At 38.0% G+C, this 20341-nt stretch overlaps 1 non-coding gene across 1 annotated transcript; it reads left to right on the top strand.

The window, feature by feature from the left end:
- The first annotated feature begins 513 nt into the window (after nucleotides 1–513).
- Nucleotides 514–620, top strand: LOC116107734. Its single transcript, XR_004124525.1, has one exon. It is a non-coding gene; the product is annotated as a small nucleolar RNA R71 (small nucleolar RNA).
- Nucleotides 621–20341: the final 19721 nt, after the last annotated feature.

Here is a 20341-nt window from a genome sequence, read left to right as displayed (position 1 = left end):
CAGTGTTCCTGTCCGAAATCAGAGATATTCGAAGGAGCCTTCAAACATACGTAAGTACTCTAATCCTTGAATGGATTTACGTTATACAAATTTTGTTTATAAACATGTAAACGGTATAATCTATACTCGGCTTTTGGCAAAGAAAGGTAATTGATTTACCAATTGAATTTTTGTTTTTCCACTGCGTATGGTAGATCAATTACTTAAAAAACAGAGTCTCTTCTTGGCAATCCTTGGATGAATGATTTTCTGCATAGAGTTCGCATGTTAGAGAAGAGGATTCAATTGCATTATTTTTAATACATTACCTTATTGCTTCTAGATGTTTGAAAGTTGAGCAACCATGCGGTGTAACCGTCAACTTTGTGCACTCCTGCTGATTTCCTTGTTGAGGTTCTCTCCGAAGTCCTCATATAGTTATTGTTCAAGGCTCCTCCACTTGCAACATCTATCACGGCTTGAATAGTTGGCAACAACCCTTGGTAGAAAATTTGCACGTGCGACTAGATTGGTAAACCATGGTGAGGGCACCTCTGTAAGAGATCCTTATACCTTTCCCATGCTTCATACAATGACTCCAAGTCTTGTTGGTAGAAAATGGTAATCTCACTTCTCAACTTGGCAGACAAAGGAAAATATTTAGTAAGGAACGCTTGAGCTAACTCGTTCCATGTCATGATGCTCCCAGATGGCACAGAAATCAACCAAGCCTTAGCTTCATCTCGAAGAGAGAATGAGAAAAGTCTTAGCCTAATTGTGTCATCGAATACTTCATTATGCCTGAATGTGTCGCATAACTCCAGAAAATTGGTGATATGCAAGTTGAGATCATCATTAGGCAACCCAACGAATTGGACTGACTGCTGAATCATTTGAATAATTGCTGGCTTGATCTCAAAATTATTCGCTTGAACTGGTGGTCTCCTGATGCTAGAATAGAACCCATCAATAGTGGGACTACAGTAGTCCTTCAATGCTCTTTGAACCACTACTTCTCCACCAGCTACATTCCCTCTGACGATATCCTCATTCTCATTCTCCTGATTTTCCACATTGGGATTTATAATTCCCCTGTTAGCTGTTGATTTTTCTAAGCTAGCTTGCCTCTTTTCTTTCCTCAACTATTTAATCGTTCTCTCGATTTCAGAATCAAAAGGATTAAGATCACCATCACCTCTTGAACGTAAGCTCTCCAGGATCTAAATAAAAGAAACAAACACAACAAAATAAAATAAAATAAAATAAAATAAAAATTAATTTCTAAGAAAAAATAAAACAAATCAAATTAGCAACTAAATATTTCATATTGATATTGGTAACAAAAAATAGTTCCCCAGCAACGGCACCAAAAACTTGACAGGTTGTTCGCAAGTGTATGAAATCGCACAAGTAGTAAAGCTCAAGTAAACGAGTGTCGAATCCCAAGAGAATTACCTGCCAAGTACCAAACTAGTCTATTTTATTGCTATTTCATGAAACAAAATTTTAAGAACGAATTTAATGAAAAATAAAGCAAACTAAAAACTAAACAAAAGCAGAATTGTATTAATTCTCTGGTAAAAAGATCAATAAGACTAAACCTAGGGCACATATTTCACAACAATCTAACCCTATGCATTAACAATTATTGCTAAACTAATTAAGTTTTATTCTAAAGGTCAAACTCTCTAATATTCCACTAACTTTCTCTCGAACAATTAGTGAATTAATCCTTAAGCAACAATCCAAAATATCTCTAAGTTGGATTTAGAAGCTAAGAGATCATTAAGTTCTATGAAATTTACCAGAGCCTCACAGATCGCGGTAATCTTTCTCTAGCGTTTGCTCAATCTATGGTTTTATTACCTTAGACTAATCAGGTTTCATCTCTCAATCTCAACCCAACCCATTAAATCATTCAACTCTCGGGCCCTTAAGAATTGAAAGCATTACACACAATAATAAAACTTAGAATTAATGCTCAATTTAAAATCAACAACAATAACATCAATACATATTCATAAATTGGGCTACATCTTTAGCCCTAGAAAAGGGATTTAGTACATAATAGTAGTAACAAAAACAACCACTGTATTAAAAAACATGAGTTCAAGAAAAAAAATAGAAAAACTTCTCTAATTGGCAAATGAGAACTGCAGGAATTCCGATCTCCAAAATAGTAGCCGCTCTTTCTCCTTCCCTAATCTACTTAAAAACTAATTAAAGACCCTTATTTATAGTGCTAGGGTTTGGAAGTTAATTAGGAAAGAATTAAATGCCTTAAACCATTAAAATTCGGGCTAGGAGAATACAATAACCCAAACAAGCCCATGATCCATCATTACGGTGATAAGAAATGGTTGTTATGGTAATCGTTCTTTCTGTCCCACGAGTCTTGAATCTTCAGAATTTGGTAAAGTCATCAACATGAACTTTGTGTCTCTCTGAATAATCTTTCCAACGCCATAAGAATCATTGAATTCTTATTTCTACAGCTCAAGTTATGATCAAAATATCGAAGCATGCTCGTCTTGAAGAATTTCCAGGTTTTACATCGTATCTTCAACGCGTCACAACTTTCTCGTTTCAACTCCGATTCTTGCACCGTTTGTTCCTACTCATCATGAATTCCATCGACATCATTTTTCTTCATTCAAATATCATTTTTAACTTGAAATAATCAAAATACACTCTGTGATCCCATAAAAGGTATTTATGAAATAATTAACTCAAATTTCACAATAAAAACACATTTTTCCACAAATAATCCAATTAAATCACTAACAAAATATGTATTTTCAAGCTCTTATTAGTGACCTGCTGTGGTCATGGCACTGGTGGCAAATGGCCATGAGCAACTGTCTAATTCACTTCCTAGTGGAATGTGTCCACGTTGTCGTAGTTTCCAGTGATTGCCTTGGATCTTTTACGAGCCTTAGGGAATCTCTAGTGAACAGTTGTCACTAAGATTGTCCTTTCTTGTTGGGAATAGGAGAGTTTGTCGATGGCCCTCCTTCTAGTGCCAAAATATTGCTACAGAAATCTACAACAACCAAAGAGATTTGATTAACCTTGACAAAATCAGAACAAATGTGTGTGTGATTAATGAAATAAGCTATGAATGTAAAAAATGAAAAGAAGACAAGAGGATTTTTAAAGTGGTTTAGCGGGCTATAACTACAACCTACATCCACTGTTATTATTATTGCTTAGAGAGGTACAACAATATGCCTTTTGCCTATAATAAAAATCTAACAACTTTTGCATTGTTTTTGGGGGTATTTATACATGATTTTTACAAAGGAAAGAGAGATAAATTCGGGAGACTTGGTATGCATCCCGTGATTTCTACGATTGTGTGTAACGCCCATATCGAGGTACGTAGCTTTACGTATTCCCTAATACCCTTAGTTGAATTTTGTTAAAGTTATCTTGAACAAGTGTGAAGAAAATGCCTTAAAATTTCGTTAGGGGTAAAATGGTCTTTTCACTCATAATTAGTTGAAAAAGTGGGGAGTGAAAAGAGATAGAATTTCATGGAGAAGTTAATAAAAATGAAGGCATTATTGTAATTGACTAAGGGACATAGATGAAATTTTATAGAAAGTGCAAGGGCAAAATGGGAAAGTAGAAGTAATAAATGAGATATTTTGAGTTCATCCTTGAAAACCCTATATTCTCTACTCCCTCACACGCCACTTTCATCTCCAAATTCTCTCATTTTCTTCATCAAATTTCCAAGGCAATTTAGAGGAATTTTGGTTGGATTTTGGTAGATATTCAATCCTAAGCATCCAAAGGTAAGAGTTCTTGCAATATGCTGTGAGATTAATTTTTAAAGTGTTGAATTCTTATAGTTATATGCTTAGGGTTTAAGAAGAAGAGGAGATCTACCCAAAGAGAGAGTTTCTAGTGTGGAACTACCCAAGATCAAGGTAAGTAAATCCAACCCTAAGTTTGATTTGAGTAAGTTTGTAGAGATTTGTACATGTATGTATGTGCTTATGTTTTTGAGAAGTTTTGATGAGATTGATACTTGATGATAATTAAAATTCAGCCATGAGAATGTAGACTTTGCCTATATGGTGATTGATGGAAGTTTGGTTGAATTTAGAAAGAGTTTGAGTAGACTTTACGGAGTGTAGTTTCCTGGCCAGGTTTAGTATTGATTTAATGGAGTTTTGCTTCAAATATTGGTGGCTTGAGAAAGAAGTAGAAGTGTAGCCAAATAGAGTTTCAGTATGCATGCAATTTGTTTGATGAAAATCCTAAGAGAAAACATGTTACCATGGTTGCCCTGTCACAGCCGTGACCTTCTGAGTGATTTTTGGGCATCTTACTGATTGAACTGGGTGGAGACCTAAACATAAAAGTTGTAGCCCTTCTCTAAGATTTAAAACGAGACCAAGATCATAACAATCCGATATGTATAACTCGAGATATGCCTTCTTGAATATGACCTGTGCAAAATGACTACCTCAAAATATTTTGTAGTCTAATAATCTATGATTGATTTCAAGTATGGGAATGTTGTTGGTAGAAAATATTAGTTCTCTAATGATAATTTTATATGCCATAATGCATTCTCACATTCTCACATTTGCATTTAGAAAGAATAGCAAAGAATGAGCATAGTTCCATGCACATACACATCGATGACAACAGTAAAGAATAAAGAAAAAGAAAGAAAATAATTAATTGTAAAAAGAGAAGAGAAGAGAAGGTTGTTGCAATGGGGAACCCGCGAGTGGCAAAGAAGAATAGTCCCACATACACGCCGCCTTCAGTGAGCGGCCTCAGAATCAGAAAGAAGTAAGTGTATAGTTCACTAGAAGTGTATGTGGATGAGAACTGTACCAACAGAATTTACCTACATGCACACCGCCTTTAGTGAGTGGTCTTAGAATCAAAAAGAAGAGTTGTACAGTCTGATAGAAGTGCATATAGACAAGGACTGTATCCACTCACATAGTCAGGGTTCCGAATCCATGTCTCAACCGAGTCCAATCGGCATAGAAAGAAAGAATAGAAAGAAAGAATAAAAAGAAAGAAAGAATAGAAAGAAAGAACGGAAAGAAAGAAAGAATAGAACACAGAAAGAAAGAACATAACAGAAAGAAAGAAAGAAAGAATAGAACACAGAAAGAAAGAACAGAGCATAACAGAAAGAAAGAAATAAATAATAGAACACAGAAAGAAAGAACATAATAGAAAGAAAGAAGAGAAACAGAAAACAGAAAAGAAATTGCATTCTTTATGCATTTATGCACATGCATCATGGCATTCATATTATTCAGAATTAGTTTCTCCAATTGTGCTTACATGTTAGTAAGTGAGAAACAAGAATAGAGAAAGAGCAGAGAGAAAGAACAGAAAAAGAATAGAGAAAGAACAGAGAGATAGAACAGAAAAAGAATAGAGAAACAATAGAGAGAAAGAATAGAAAAGAACAGAGAAGAAGAGAGAAGTGTGATGTAAGGAAAGAATTCAGAATATGAGCAACACAGATAGAAGGGTAGCATAGCGGGTTTACTTACTGAGCAATTAGTGCTCACCCTGTTGTTCTCAATGTTTTTGCAGGTAGTAGATGAGATACGGTCTCTTGGAGTGTCAAGATGCGGAAGGGTCGGGCAAAACTGTCGAGCTTCTTGAGAAATTTATTTACACTATGTATAGTTTTGTATATATAAAGAAAAATTGGGCTCATTATTTTATACTCATCTACATGTATTTATTCGTAATATTTATATTTAGTGAGTTTTACTGTTTATTTTACAAGTATACTAGCTAGAGAGAGAGTCATTACATTGTGCACTGAGATCGCACTATAATCAATGCTAGTCTTATCTTCTCCGAAATATCAGAGACTGATGCTTATCCTCTAAACCGTCAAACAACTGTTAAGATTTGTCACTACAATGAGCTTCTACTAGGTCGCGCTGTTCTGGGTTGAACTACAATTCTACAAGCTTCTGAGATCTTCGAGCTTCCGGAAAAATCACACTCAACAATGTATCACATTTATTAATTTAAAGTTAAATAAACAGATGTCAAGCTATGGTTGAATCGTATCATAGATTTTCTCTATTTTTTTTATTAATACAACCGACCCAATAATATGATATTTCAAGACTATAACCATTATTTTGAAACAACAGAACACATTTCAAGCAAGTATTTATGGCTTGAATAATAAAACACAAACAGTTATAGTTTATTGGAGGTTAACAACGTACATGAAATGGAGAACACACAGTTATACTTCATTGTTAAGATACTGTTGACATATCTTCTAGATTCGTTTATTTTGTCTATTTTTGTTGAATTTTCCAATTTTTCTATTCGTTGTAGTTCTCTAGCATCTTGGTTCAGTCAGTTATTCGGAAAAGCAAAGTAAGAAGAAGTTTGGTAAGTCTTTTTAATGGTTTTTTAATGCCTTTCTATGGAATCTAGCGGTTGGTGTGCGTCTGTGCTGAACTCTAAGTGAGTATTTTCCTTTTGTCATGATTACGCAACTCTAATCACTGTATGAAGGACTCTCTTCTGACTTTTGGGAGTTGAGTGGGAGGCTGGTGAGTTTTCGTTTCCTTCATCTTTGACCGGAGTACCACTCTGGTGTAGTCTAGCTGGTTTCATTTCAAAAATGAACGTGGGAAATATAGGACCAAAGTGATCTCCCGTGATCCTGGCAGGCTGCACCCCGGTCGGCGCCGTAACAGCCGATTGTCTGACGTGGTAAGTGAAGTAGGTATAGCATTTCTATGTTGCATGGGGCATGCTCCTCTGTGACTTCGATGCTAGCGTTCTACCTTCTATTGTATGGTATGCATGTAAAAGTTTAGTTTGTCAGAGACGGACTTAGCCCAGGGCTAAAGCATATCTTAGGGCTAAAACATATCTTAGGGCTAAAGCATATCTTACTACTTAATAGAAGACTTCAAGGCCTTTTTGGATTAGCTGGACTGGGAATCAAGAATAATAATCGAACTGGAATAATAATCGAACTGGAGGAGCAAGCGGAGGCTCGAAAGCCGGAGCGTGCTAGCGCGCTTTTCGTTTGCTTGCTTACCGGAATGAAGGAGAGGAAAAAAACTCGATTGGAATATTCATTAGCTAGGAGTTGAATCATCGATTTCAGTCTTTGCTGCATCTCTCCTCAATGGAAGTGGCGTGTTTTTTGCCCATTGTCCAAGAGACAGACGCATCGAAATCGGGGTTGTGCTCCGATCTTGTAGAAAGGGTCGAGAAAAGCAAACGGGTGCACTCAAGCTTGGATCATATGGAGACATCAACACCGAGTGGGAAAAGGCTGGTTGATCCGATCTTACACACTTTGGCTCGATCTATCGCTTGTAGAGGCATGCCTACGTCCTACCTTTTCTAATCTACCTGTACCCATGACCTGCGGAGCTGAACTACTAGATATTGGATTTTCACTTACAACGGAAGTTGTCCCAATCTCCTCTCTTTCTGCCGTCAGCTGGTTAGCTTTGCTTTCCTTGGAAGCTCCACTTCACTAATCAATTACATTGAACCTCACTGAACAAGTCTAAAATACCTCATTGAAGACTGGCGCACCTCCTCCTACAATAATATTCTGCCTCTAATTCGTTCCGTGCTCGCTTTGATAAGAGTAGTCCCTTGCTATGAAGCTATCATCTATTGGTCCTTCTGACCTCAACTCCTTTGGCGCTCTCCTCTCTTTCAGCTGCTTCTTACCAATTTGTGTGATATTTGAATGAGTTGAACTACTAAAGTTGCTAACTAGCCCTGGCTTTCTTCCACTCCAAGCGCGCTCTCTTTCTCCGGACTAGAGTTCATAAGCACACTTAGCCTGTCATTAATTACGCTTATGGCCCCTTCATCTAAGAGAAATGCTGGAGTTGTCTCCCTACTAGGGAAGGTACTCCATTTGCTCACTGTAGTTGATATTGCCCTTCTTCCCGGGCTGTTGAGGGAAGGCTGTCGTGTTTTTATCCTGGCGTAAGACAAGCATCTTCTAGTAAAGAGAAAGAGTTAGAGTAATAAATATATAGTAATTAATAGGAAGGAAGCTCGCTCTTCTGCTATGTCCGTAGCTTTGCTGTGCAACTTTAAGCTCCCGCCTGGGTGATAACTCTAAAAGAATAAAACTGTGAATAAAATTTCTGGCTGTTTACTAACTTAACTAGTGGGATTCTATTGAAAATGGGAAACATATAATTTTTATGTGTCAATAGGAATGAAGGAACGAATCTCCGTAGCTCAATAGCAAGCAAGCTCTCGGCACTTACTTACTTATGAGGAAAAGGATGGAGACCGCCCTTCTTTCTTTGCTTTTCAGCTTTCTAATTGGGAATCAAATCAACTCCCTCTGCTCCTCTTTCTTTTTAGCGCACTGCTTTATTGTATTGCGCGCATTTGGTGCGCTATTGAAGAACATTTCTTATAAGTGGTCAAACCATCTCCCCATCTCAAGGAAGTCCTCTACTTTGGTTGGCTAGTCGATCTTCCTCTCTTCGAATTGACATTTTGATGACCCTCGTTGTACTTACTCTTTCGAAGGATCATCCGTTGAAGCAGCTTCCTTGAACCTTTCATCTCTCCACATCCCTCTTAAGGATTCGAGTGAAGCAGCGGACAATACGACAGAACAAAAGCTAGCTACTTTTTAATATTTCTTGCCTGCTCAAAGCTACAGCATCCTACCGCTCCTATCCGAATGGGTGAATTGATGCTAGGGTGGTGCCTTACCCTGATTGCTCAGGTGTTAACCGAACTAAACCATTCCCACCGCCCTTCTTCTTTATAAAAGAATATTTATTTTCCTGGTGAAATTACTTTCTTTCGAGTGATTTGATTCATCAATAGGGGACTATCCCATACCATAGGAAGTTGTTTCTTGGAATGCCGTCGTTCAAGCACAAGCTGACCACTGATTCCATCTTCAAACAAAAAGCCAGATCTTGCTACTAGAAAACTGAAGGAGCACACAAAGCAAACGAAGCCAACGAATCAAGCGGAACACATGTTTGATCCACTCTACGAACTGAAAGCGAAATTTTGCAAAACAACCACGCTCGGATGGCTATGTAGGTAAGGGGATCCGCGCTATGATCGCTTTGAGTTCTGCTCGAAGGAATAGGAATTCTTCTTAGGAGTTTGAAGTAAAGGCGAGGGAGGACTCCTCCTCCGATCACTGAATTTTTTTTATTAAACCTCGGCCATATATTCTTGACGTCCTTACCAAAATTTCCTTACCCAAGGGTTATTTTAGCACCAAAAGGCTTGTTTTCTTGATCTCAAGAAGTTTAGATTGCTCAATTATCTGGGGTAGAGATCCTGAGGAAATGGAATTGATGGAACCTATAGGTATTGATCTAAGCTTAGAACGGGTTAAGAGGGTAGCCTACGAGCGAAGAACTTCCTGGGATCGAAGAACATCCTGAGCATAGGCTCGTAAGAGGGAAATGAATAGATGAGCTCCCCTTGCCTTGAAAGAAGCTAGCCGGTAGAAGCCATCCGTGAGCAAGAGAAGAGAAGAAGCAACAAGGGCAGGAGTGGTTGGTCACCTAGGAAAGAAATAGAATAGATTCTATTACCCCGAAACCAATATCTAATATCTACCTTTAGCACATATTTCCTGCTTTGAAGAAGGGAAGTGAACAACCACCTTTTCTTGCCGGATTGATGACCTCATCTAAGACGTAATCGGCTTTCTTGGCAGGACATGAACAGGTTTGAATTCGTTCTCCTTCTACAAGAATTTGGACACATAGGTCCTCGATGTGTCTTTGAAGAAGTCCTTCAATTGTGTTCAAGGCGGAGAAGTGAACTCTGTTGGACCTTCGCGGTAGAGATCAAAAGAAATCGACTTCATATCGTCTTGGAGAGGAGGAGATCCAATGGTGCATGATTTTTGATATTAGGGAGCACTGATGGAGTACTCTCTTTATAGATCGATGAATGAAGATGAGCCAATTTCTGAATTGTTCGATGATGACATGAGCGCATTCTTGGTCTTTCTGAAAACGGCATGAAATCAGAATGTTAGGAATAGGGAGGCTCTTTCAAGGGATAAGGTATAAGAAGGTGAAGGAGAAGGAGCTATATTCCAGTGAAAAGTAGCTTATAAAGTGGATCTTTCTCTTCTAGCTCGATTAGCACTAATAAGTAAAGACCCTTGGGAATGAGGGAGAAAGAGCCTTAGGCCAATGAGTACCTATATTCTGCTATACTTTATGTTGTAATTCTCTCCATTAGACTTCCTTGCTAGCACTGTGTAAGATTGATGCATGTGACCTAGTTCTAAAGCCTTCTTAGTGATTAGGCCTGATATCTTGATTGCTTCTTTCTTTCATCTTACACCTCTTGTAAGTAGTAAAAAAAGGCATCTAGCTCAGGTCTAAGCAAATAAAAAGAAAGAATTCCCTAATTGCATTCATAGAAGTAGAAGTCCCTCTTCCTGATTCCCTTGACCCCATTTCACCAAAGGTGTTCTGCATCAGTCCATCCATCATACCTAGTAGCTTGTGTCTCACTCATATTGACCTAGGTAGGAGAAGAATTTTGGAGTCTATCGGATACTAGCCATGAGTAAGAGTGAGATGAGAGAATGAGTTGATGCAATCCCTTTTGTGTCTGCCAAGTCTTGTGGATATTCTATCTCACTAAGTATAAATAGTTAGTTAAGAAGTTCTTAGTCCAGGACAGGAAGAGTCTTAGAATCCTATCGTGTGCTTGAACTAGTATAAGGAAGTTAGGCCAATTACTTTTTTCGACTTCTCTCTAGTAGCGAGAAGAAAGCTTGAGGGTGAAAGGCTTGTTTATCATCCATAAAAGGTAGGGGCTTCAAAGCTTAAATCTCTGATTCGTTGATTCGCATCGATAGAACCAGTTGTGTGCCAGCGTGAATCCCGAGCTTCCCAACGCTACGGTATGTGATGTACCTAAATCAAACGTTCTGTGAGAGATTTCCTTTGTGCGGACTAGCCTGAGCTGCTAGATCTTTGCTTCTGAATAGACTGAATCTGCTATATAGCCGATACTGACTTCTTCTTATCTGGTTGTTATGTCTAAAGCAGCTAGTGGACCTCTTGAATTGAGAAAGTAACCCATGTGCTTACGCCTCTGTCCTAAGGGATGGATGCGGTGTATTGGTAATCTCCCTTTTTCCTTTCCTTCCTGCCTTGGGAAGGGTTCGTCTTGGCTTAGGTTTATGGAAATTAACTTAATGAGTGGATCGGTTTCCATTTACCCCTTCCATTTCTCCTTGGTCTTATGCCTCCTGTAAGTGGAATAAGAAGTAGTTTCAATCAGTGGAGTTGCAGTCGCGGTCCTGCTTCCAGCCTTTATTAGAGACTTGCCTCTGCTGTTAGCTGTTGTGCTTTCTTGTTTAGGCTGCTTTAACAAGGAAGACTGCGCTAAAGCCCTATTTTGGATATCATAAAAAGAAAAGGAAAGAAAAAGGGCTTCTTTGAACAGTTAGGTTAGGTGCGAAAGCCCAGTATGGGGGTTGTGTACAGTGGATGTTGGGGGGGTACCATCTTGGTTCAAGTGAATGCATCTGAGTTAGCAAGCAGGTCGGGTACAAGAGAAAAAGAATGTTATCTTCAGGTTATGAGTGAGCTAGGTAGTCATTCTTCTACTCCTTTCAATGTCTGCTCCTCTTATGGAAAATAGGAATTTCCTGGTATGAGCTTAAAAGCATTCCCCTGGAGCCTGAACCACGTGACTTCGTACCTCAATCCCAGTCGCATTCGATCTAGAATTCTTCTTCTTCCCCAGTGATGTCACCCTCGACGGAACTACCTGAATTGAATTCTGGCTTCGCTAAAAGCACCTGGGCTATGCCTCGAACTCTCTTAACTGGCCCAGGGGTTAACTAAGAACTATATCTTCTCTGCATCAAGGAAAAGAGCAGAGATCTTTGTTGAAGACAGCACGGCAATGCGCAATCGCTAAACAAGACCACAAAAGCTATATCACAAAGATCAGTCTAACTAATCGGCCTAAGGCTTCTAGAGACAATTTCTATCTCGCCAAACTAAAGGAAAGGAGAAGAGCCTACCATGAGTTGAAAGACCCTGGCATTACATTAGTGGAAGAGTGCATTTTCCATATCTGATATTGGTGCCCTGTCTTCCTAAAGATGATTTCGCAGAAAATGAAAACGACATTTGAGATTGGCATTCATTCCTCCAACCTTTCAAACTCATGGTAGGCTCGTCTCTCTGGCTATAAGGGAATGTTTGGAATGTTATATTAGTCCCTTGCTGCCAAGCGTCTCGCCTTGCTCAAGCAATAAAGAGATGAACTCGCCTGGGCTAATGAGACCGGTTGTAGAGAGCTTTTTGAAGCCCTCCCATTTCCCATTAAGGGAGGCAATCGCAGAAGATGGACTGGAAACTAATCAATTAGCATATATTATTGCTTCTTGTAAATTGACTTGATTATCAAATCAATTATATTTGGAAGAAGACAAAGTGGCAAGGGTAAAAGCCAAGAACACTCTTTGGCATCTTTTTATTTTTCTGCATTTGTGTTCGCGCTTGTATTTCATGTAATTTAATGGATAAACAAACTCCAAGGCTTAAAGTAATACAGTAGAGAAGCCAGAATCATCTATTGTGGAAAACCGTTTCATTTACCTGCCCCTTATTTAACATGGTAACTATGTAAAAACGTTTCTAATAACATTAAAAACACTCATAAACTTGTGTCTAATTTATTTATTAGAGTTTATCAAGTGTTTAACTATATATTAGCAATGGGCTTTAGCAATTTAGCTATAAAATAAATATATATACAAATACAATATTAGATGTGTATTAATAAGGATAACTAATAGAAAATATGTATTTTATGCTACAATTTATTATTTATTCTTTTGTGAATTTCACATTATGAGTTTACATTAATGCCCAGAAATAAAAAGTCCATGTTATGACAAAATCTTTAACAGAATATGAACATTTTTCTTACTAGTGAATTTTTTTTTTTCTTTAAAGGATAGGGATGAGTTATTGCAAAAAGCATTTTTGAACCTCTATCCTAATTCCTAACCTCAAGAATCAAACTCAAATGACCAACCAAAGAAAGGGGTTAGGGATGACAAAATTACGTAGCAGGTATTATAAAAGGTGAACCTCCACCATTTACCCAGTGGTGGAGGAAATCTTATGGCGGTTAAAGTGGGGGGTGGGATATGCTATAAATACCACCCCCACCCAAATCCCTTTCATTTTGACACATCCAAGACTTTTATGAACGAAATCATACTACTCGCAACTCTCAATTCTCTCACTTTCATCCCTTTCATTTTACTTTCTTCACTTTATCTTTCCTGAATTATTACTAAATAGCACCACTAAATTATAACACGTTATCAACACGAAGAGCTTAACAAGTGTAACGGTGCACGTCTACTGAAAGTACGTATTTTCAACCCTACAAATGTTATTTAATCTCTATTTCCGCCTTTATGGCTAGATTTATTTATTATCATTAAATTCCGCATATTTTCAATCCCACATGTGTTCTTTAATCTCTGTTTCCGCCTTTATGGTTGGATTTATTCATTATTATTAAATTTTGCCTCTATGGTCAGATTTATTTATTATTGTTAAATTATGCCTCTATGGTTGGATTTATTTATTATTGTTAAATTCCGCCTCTATAGTCGAATATACTTATTACTGCCAAATTCTGCCTTTATGGTCGGATCTATTTATTATTGTTAAATTCCGCCTCTATAGTTGAATATACTTATTACTGCTAAATTCTGCCTTTATGATCGGATCTATTTATTATTGTCAAACTCCGCCTCTATGGTCAGACCTATTTACTATTGCCAAATACTGCCTTCATGGACGGATCTATTTATAATTGTCATTTTGTTTATCGATTCTTTACAATTATCACATCTTATATTTCATTTGTTAGTTTTGGATGCTTGAATGCATCCCATGACATGCATCCAGAAGATGTGAAACTAATTACATTACTCTTATTAATGAATAGTTCTAGAAAATGTTGAACCTTGTGAAGCTCCAGTATAAGGCCCTGTAGGAAAAATCAAAGGCTATTATTTTCCTTCGACATCATATCCAAGAAGGGCTACGGGTTGAGTATAAGGATATAAAAGATCCACTCCAATTGTGGACTAATTTGTAGGAGAGATTTGAACATAGTAAATCAGTAATACTCCCAGTGGCTTAATATGATTGGACTCATTTATGTCTACAGGACTGTAAATCTATCTATGAATATAATTCTGCTTTATTTGGGATTGTCTCTAAATTAAGATTATGTGGAGACAAAATAACTGAAGAAAATATGTTGGAAAAAACATTCTCCACTTTCTGCCCCTCCAATATGCTCTTGCAGTAGCAATATAGGGAGTGTAACTTTAAGAAATATTCTGAATTGATTATTTGTTTTCTTGTAGCTGAGCAAAATAATGAACTTTGCTAAGAAACCACCAGACTCGCCCCACTAGTTCCCAACTATTCCCCGAAGTGAATGCAATGACTAGCAGTAATAATTGTGGGCATGGATGGGGTCCAGTTTGAGGTTTGGGCGAAACAATTATCGATCCAGAGGTGGTCATAATAAGAAATTTTAGTCACACCTTTAGTAAGACTGAATCAAAAAAATTAAAAGAAACCACTCACAGAATAAGGATTATGAAAACAGGTGCTACATATGTGGATGAAAGGGCCACTGGTCATGTACCTGCCATACGCCCAAGCACTTGGTGGAATTGTATCAAGCATTGATTAAGAACAAAAAGATAGAGACAAATCTCAGTGATGCCCCTGAGTCAAATCATATTGATAATTCTGATCCGACTAGCCTTAATGTCTTAGATTTCCTTGGAGATGCCAATATGGAATATTAGAGTAATTATGAAAATGCCTGTGATTTCCAAGATTTATGTAACTTTTGTCATGTTCTTGAACTATGTACTTTTGATGAATATTGTTGTCTTGTTTATACCCCCTTAAGTTATGTAAACATCCTCACTAATGTAAAAAAAAATAAAAAAATAAAAAAAAAAATTCTCTAGGGATGAACTTAAAAAACGAAACATCGATATCCAGTAGTGATGGAGACATTTGTATAGTAGACAGTGCAATGACGCACACCATCCTTCGAGATAGAAAATATTTTTCAGATTTGACATTTACTAAAGCTAAAGTAAATACCATATTAGGGTCTATAAACATAATTGAGGGCTCTGGAAGAGCAACACTCTTGTTACCAAGCAGAACTAAATTAAGTATACATGATAAAATATATTCTATATCAGGGTCTGTAAATACCATATCAGGGTTTGTAAACATAATTGAGGGCTCTGGAGAGCAACACTCTTGTTACCAAGCAAAACTAAATTAAATATACATGATGCTTTATATTCTAGCAAATCCAGAAGAAATTTGCTTAGCTTCAAATATATACGACTCAATGGATACCACATTGGAACATCAAGTAAAAAGGATGGAGAGTTTTTATGCATCATTGCTAATATTTCATGCCAAAAGCACATACTAGAGAAACTCCCTGCTTTCTCATCAGGGTTATATTACACATTTCTTAAGAATGTTGAAGTCTATGTAGTTATGAACTAGAAGTTCACTGATCATGAACTTTTTAAGATTTGGCATGATAGTCTTGGTCACCCAGGATCTGCTATGATGCGTAGAATCATAGAAAATTCACATGGGCACCCATTAAAGAACCTGAAGATTCTATCACCTAATGAGACTGCTTGTATTGCTTGCTCACATGGCAAATTGGCACTTAAGCCATCCATCACTAAAGTTGGTCGAGAACCCCCATCATTTTTACAAAGAATTCATGGGGACATATGTGGACCTATTCATCCACCAAGTGGACCTTTCTGCTACTTTATGGTACTGATTAACGCATCGGCACGATGGTCACATGTTTGTCTACTATCAACCCGTAATGCTTCCTTTGCTAGATTGCTAGCACAAATTATCATATTATAGGCACATTTTCCAGATTACCCAATTAAAGCAATACGTCTGGACAATGCTGGTGAGTTTACCTCAGAGGCATTTGATGACTATTGTACAACAATGGGAATTGATGTTGAGCACCCAGTACCACATGTACATACCTAGAATGGTATGGCAGAATCATTTATAAGAACGCATCCAATTAATTACAAGAACTTTGCTACTACGTATGCCATTACCGACTTCTGCTGGGCTCATGTTGTTTTACATGCTGCGGTGTTAATTTGCCTAAGACTTACTGCATATCATCAATATTCTCCAATATAGCTTGTATTTGGACACTAGCCTAATATATCCCATTTAAGAACTTTTGGTTGTCCTGTGCAAGTTCCAATTGCACCCCCTCAATGCACCAAAATGGGACCCCAATGTCATTTGGGAATATAAGTTGGCTATGACTAACCATCCATCATCAGATATCTTGAGCCCCTAATGGGTGATATATTAACCACACATTTTGCGGATTGCCATTTTGACGAAACAATATTTCCCCCTCTAGGGGGAAAGGTAAAGCCTCCTGAATTAAGACCTGAAATTTCTTGGAAAGTAAATTCTATGTCTCATTTAAATCCTCACACATCTCAATTTGAAATTGAAGTGCAAAGAATAACTCATTTGCAAAATATTGCCAACCAAATGCTTGATGTATATTACTCTTTTTTTTTTTTTTTAGAGAAAAAAAGATATCTCGTTCATCTATCTTTTGTCTATCTATCATTGATTCTATCTATGAATCAAGTCGAAAGACTTCGTTTTTGGGTTCCCCGAATGGATTGGATCGTTTCTGCTAACGAAATGAATGCGGAGCCCGTTCCGAATGCTTCTCCGATCCGGAAGTTCTCGCGAAAAGAATAAGAAGTTCGTAAGGTGCCGCTGCAGCTTATTCCCCCCCCCCCCCCCCCCCCTCCAAAAAAAAAAGAGAGAGATGTCTCGTCCCTTCTTTATGCACATCCATATACATAGCCAAACACAAAGGTGTACAATCTACTCAAAATCTGCGGTTCTTTAAGTTCATTCACTGTAGGTTCTCTTACTTGCTCTAGTGGCTGGCAAACGCCAACCGAGAAGGGAGAACGAATGGCTCAGGAATTGACTGGTTCCGAGCAAACTCATGGAGTTGCTGCTTGGATTATCATAGAATAAGAGGATACGTCTTAGGAAATGACTTAACATAAAAGACAGATGTCGCCGCTGCGAGACGAGGGAGTAACTTGTCTGGTCTTGCGGTAGACTCACTCCCGTTACAAGAATGAAATGAAGCCCCAGCTCGACTCGAGACCAAGACTCCTTACAACTCGCACCAATAGCGGCACTGAGCGGCCGGAGATTGATTGAAAAGGTAGCCCAGCCAGCCCACCCCTTTAGTGATTGTGATCAAGAGCACACACTGGACCTAGCCCACTAATCATCATCTCATCTGGTGTGAAACAAAAAGAAGGGCGGACCCTTCCTTCCTAGCCCAGCCGCCCCCCTCGCCTACCTACTCATGCTCGTAGCTCGATCGGATGTCAAGAGTGTGGTCCGGCGGAAAAACAGAAGTCGTCCATATCAAGTACGACAAAAATAATGAGATCATACATTTCTGTTGTTAATACCCCAACAAGGATTGATGTTACCAATGAACAATCCATATGGGCAACGATAGATTCATCTGTTACATGCCAAAAGCGTGGCAAGCCGATTGGAGCCAAGGATATTGTTCCTGGGGAACAAAAGACACAAAATCAAATAGGTGCCAATATTGACAATACTGGAACAATTGATGACTCCACACCTTCTAAACCAACTATAGAAGAGTTAACAGTCCCTGAACAGACATAAGCCCCTGAGGAGGAACAAATCCCTAAAGGAATGCAAGAACATAGAAATGAAGAAATTTCTATAAACTATTCTCATAGTAAAGAAATGTGGAATCGTGAAACAATTATTGTTAATAACATATTTTCATACGCAGTAGCTACTAAAATTATGAATGATGAATTTGAGCCACGTTCTATTGATGAATGTCGAGAGAGACATGATTGGCCAAAATGGGAAGAGGCAATTCAAGCAGAATTAACCTCCCTAGAAAAACATAATGTATTTGGTCTTGTAGTCCAAACACCTAAAAATGTGAAACCAGTAGGATATAAGTAGGTATTCACAAGGAAAAGAAATGAGAAAAATGAGATTGCTAGGTATAAGGCTAGACTAGTGGCTTAAGGTTTCCTACAGAGACTCGGAATTGACTTTAATGAGACGTATTCACCAGTGATGGATGCAATTACATTTCGATACTGGATTAGTTTATCAATCTTAGAAGGACTTGATATGCATCTCATGGACGTTGTCACTGCGTATTTGTATGGGACACTAGATACTGATATTTATATGAAAATCCCTAAAGGATTCAAAGTGCCAAAAAAATAATAAAATGAAGGATACATTAATGATCCTGTATGCCCATGTGTCTTTATAAAAAGGTTAGAATCAGGATTTGTAATTGTGGCAGTATATGTCGATGATAAGAACTTAATACAGACTCCTAAAGAGGTCACAAAAGCTGCTAAGTACTTAAAAAGAAAATTTGAAATGAAGGATCTAGGGAAAACAAAGTATTGTCTCGACTTGTAGATCAAATATTGTTCAAATGGAATTTTGCTCCATCAATCAAATTATACAACAAAGATCCTTGAGCAATTTAATATGGATAAATCTCACCCCTTAAGTACCCCATTGGTAGTTCGATCTCTTGATCCTAAAAAGGATCCATTTCATCCTAAAGAAGATGATGAAAGATACTTGGCCTTGATGTATCGTATCTAAAAGCAATAGGTGCATAATTATATTGGGCACAATGTACGAAACTAAACATAGCATTTGCAGTGAATCTATTAGCAAGATTTAGCTCTGCACCAACTCGCCAACATTGGAATGGGATCAAACATGTCTTTCGTTACCTCAATGGAACAAAAGACTTGGGATTATTTTATCCAAGGAAGTTTGATAATGATCCTAAATTAGTTGGCTATACAGATGTTAGGTACCTTTCTGGTCCTTGCAAAGCCCACTCGCAGATGGGATATGTTTTCACTTATAATGATACTGCAATATCATGGCGCTTCACAAAACAAACATTGGTTGCCACTTCTTCCAACCACTCCGAGATTCTTGTGCTTCACAAAGCCAGCCGAGAATGCATATGGTTAAGATCTGTCATCCATCATATTAAAAGTACATCCAATTGCCATGTACCTCATATGCTGCCACAATTATAAATGAAGATAATGTAGCATGTATTACTCAAGTCACGAGAGGATATATCAAAGGAGACAAAACTAAGCATATTTAACCAAAGTTCTTTTACACATATGAACTCGAGCAAAATCGAGAGATTGATGTCAAACAAACATGCTCTAGTGATAATCTTGCAGATTTATTCACTAAGGCCTTACTTACATCAACATTTGAAAAGTTAGTGTATAACATTGGTATGTGGTGACTCAATAAGTTACTAAATTAATTCTACCATTATAAGGGGCAGCATTGATTAAAAGGAACATCAATTAGGGGGAGTTTTTAGAAAAGTTTATTGTATTGGACATATGTGCACTGTACTCTTTTTTCCTTGATCAGGTTTTGTCCTACTGGGTTTTCCAGAGAAGGTTTTTTAACAAGGCAATATGAAGTACGTCCATCTTCATGTTGCAGTTTCATTATAGAGTTGTATTTCTTTACTTAGGTTCTTTTCTCACTGGGTTTTCTTGAGTAAGGTTAAATACAATCATTTGTAAATGGTAGATGTCCAAGCGAGAGTATTATAAAAGGTGAACCTCCACCATTTACTTAGTGGTGGAGGAAACCTTATGGCGATTAAAGTGAGGGGATGGATAGCACATATTCCCCCCCACCCTCCCCACCCACNAATATAAAATTAACATCTAAAGGACTAGTTTGAGTTAGGAACATACCTTTGACATCTTGGGTATTACACAGCCACTGCCAGTGGTAGTCGGAATCTGTCACAACGATGTACACCACCATCGGAAATTGCTAGTAATTCACCGATCTAGCCTTTCCGGCCAAATCCACAGTGGATCTGGCCAGAAAGTGACGGCCAAAGAAATGGCCGTCGTTGACAGATAATGACAGCCACATCTTCGGCTTTTGAGTGTTGCGGCCGTCGACGGTCAGATTTGGCCTTTTCCACGGATCTGGTCGGAAAAGGCCAGATCGACGCGTTACGACACAGATCCGACGGGTCTGTGTCGTAACACAATTTTTCGGCCAGATTACAGCAGTGGTGGCCAAAATCTGGCACTGCGGTGGTGAGGATGTTTTTTTCATTTTATAAAAAA

This window comes from Pistacia vera, unplaced genomic scaffold (assembly GCF_008641045.1).
Source record: "Pistacia vera cultivar Batoury unplaced genomic scaffold, PisVer_v2 Contig546, whole genome shotgun sequence".
NCBI lineage: Eukaryota > Viridiplantae > Streptophyta > Magnoliopsida > Sapindales > Anacardiaceae > Pistacia > Pistacia vera.
This window is presented reverse-complemented; position numbering and strand designations above follow the sequence as displayed.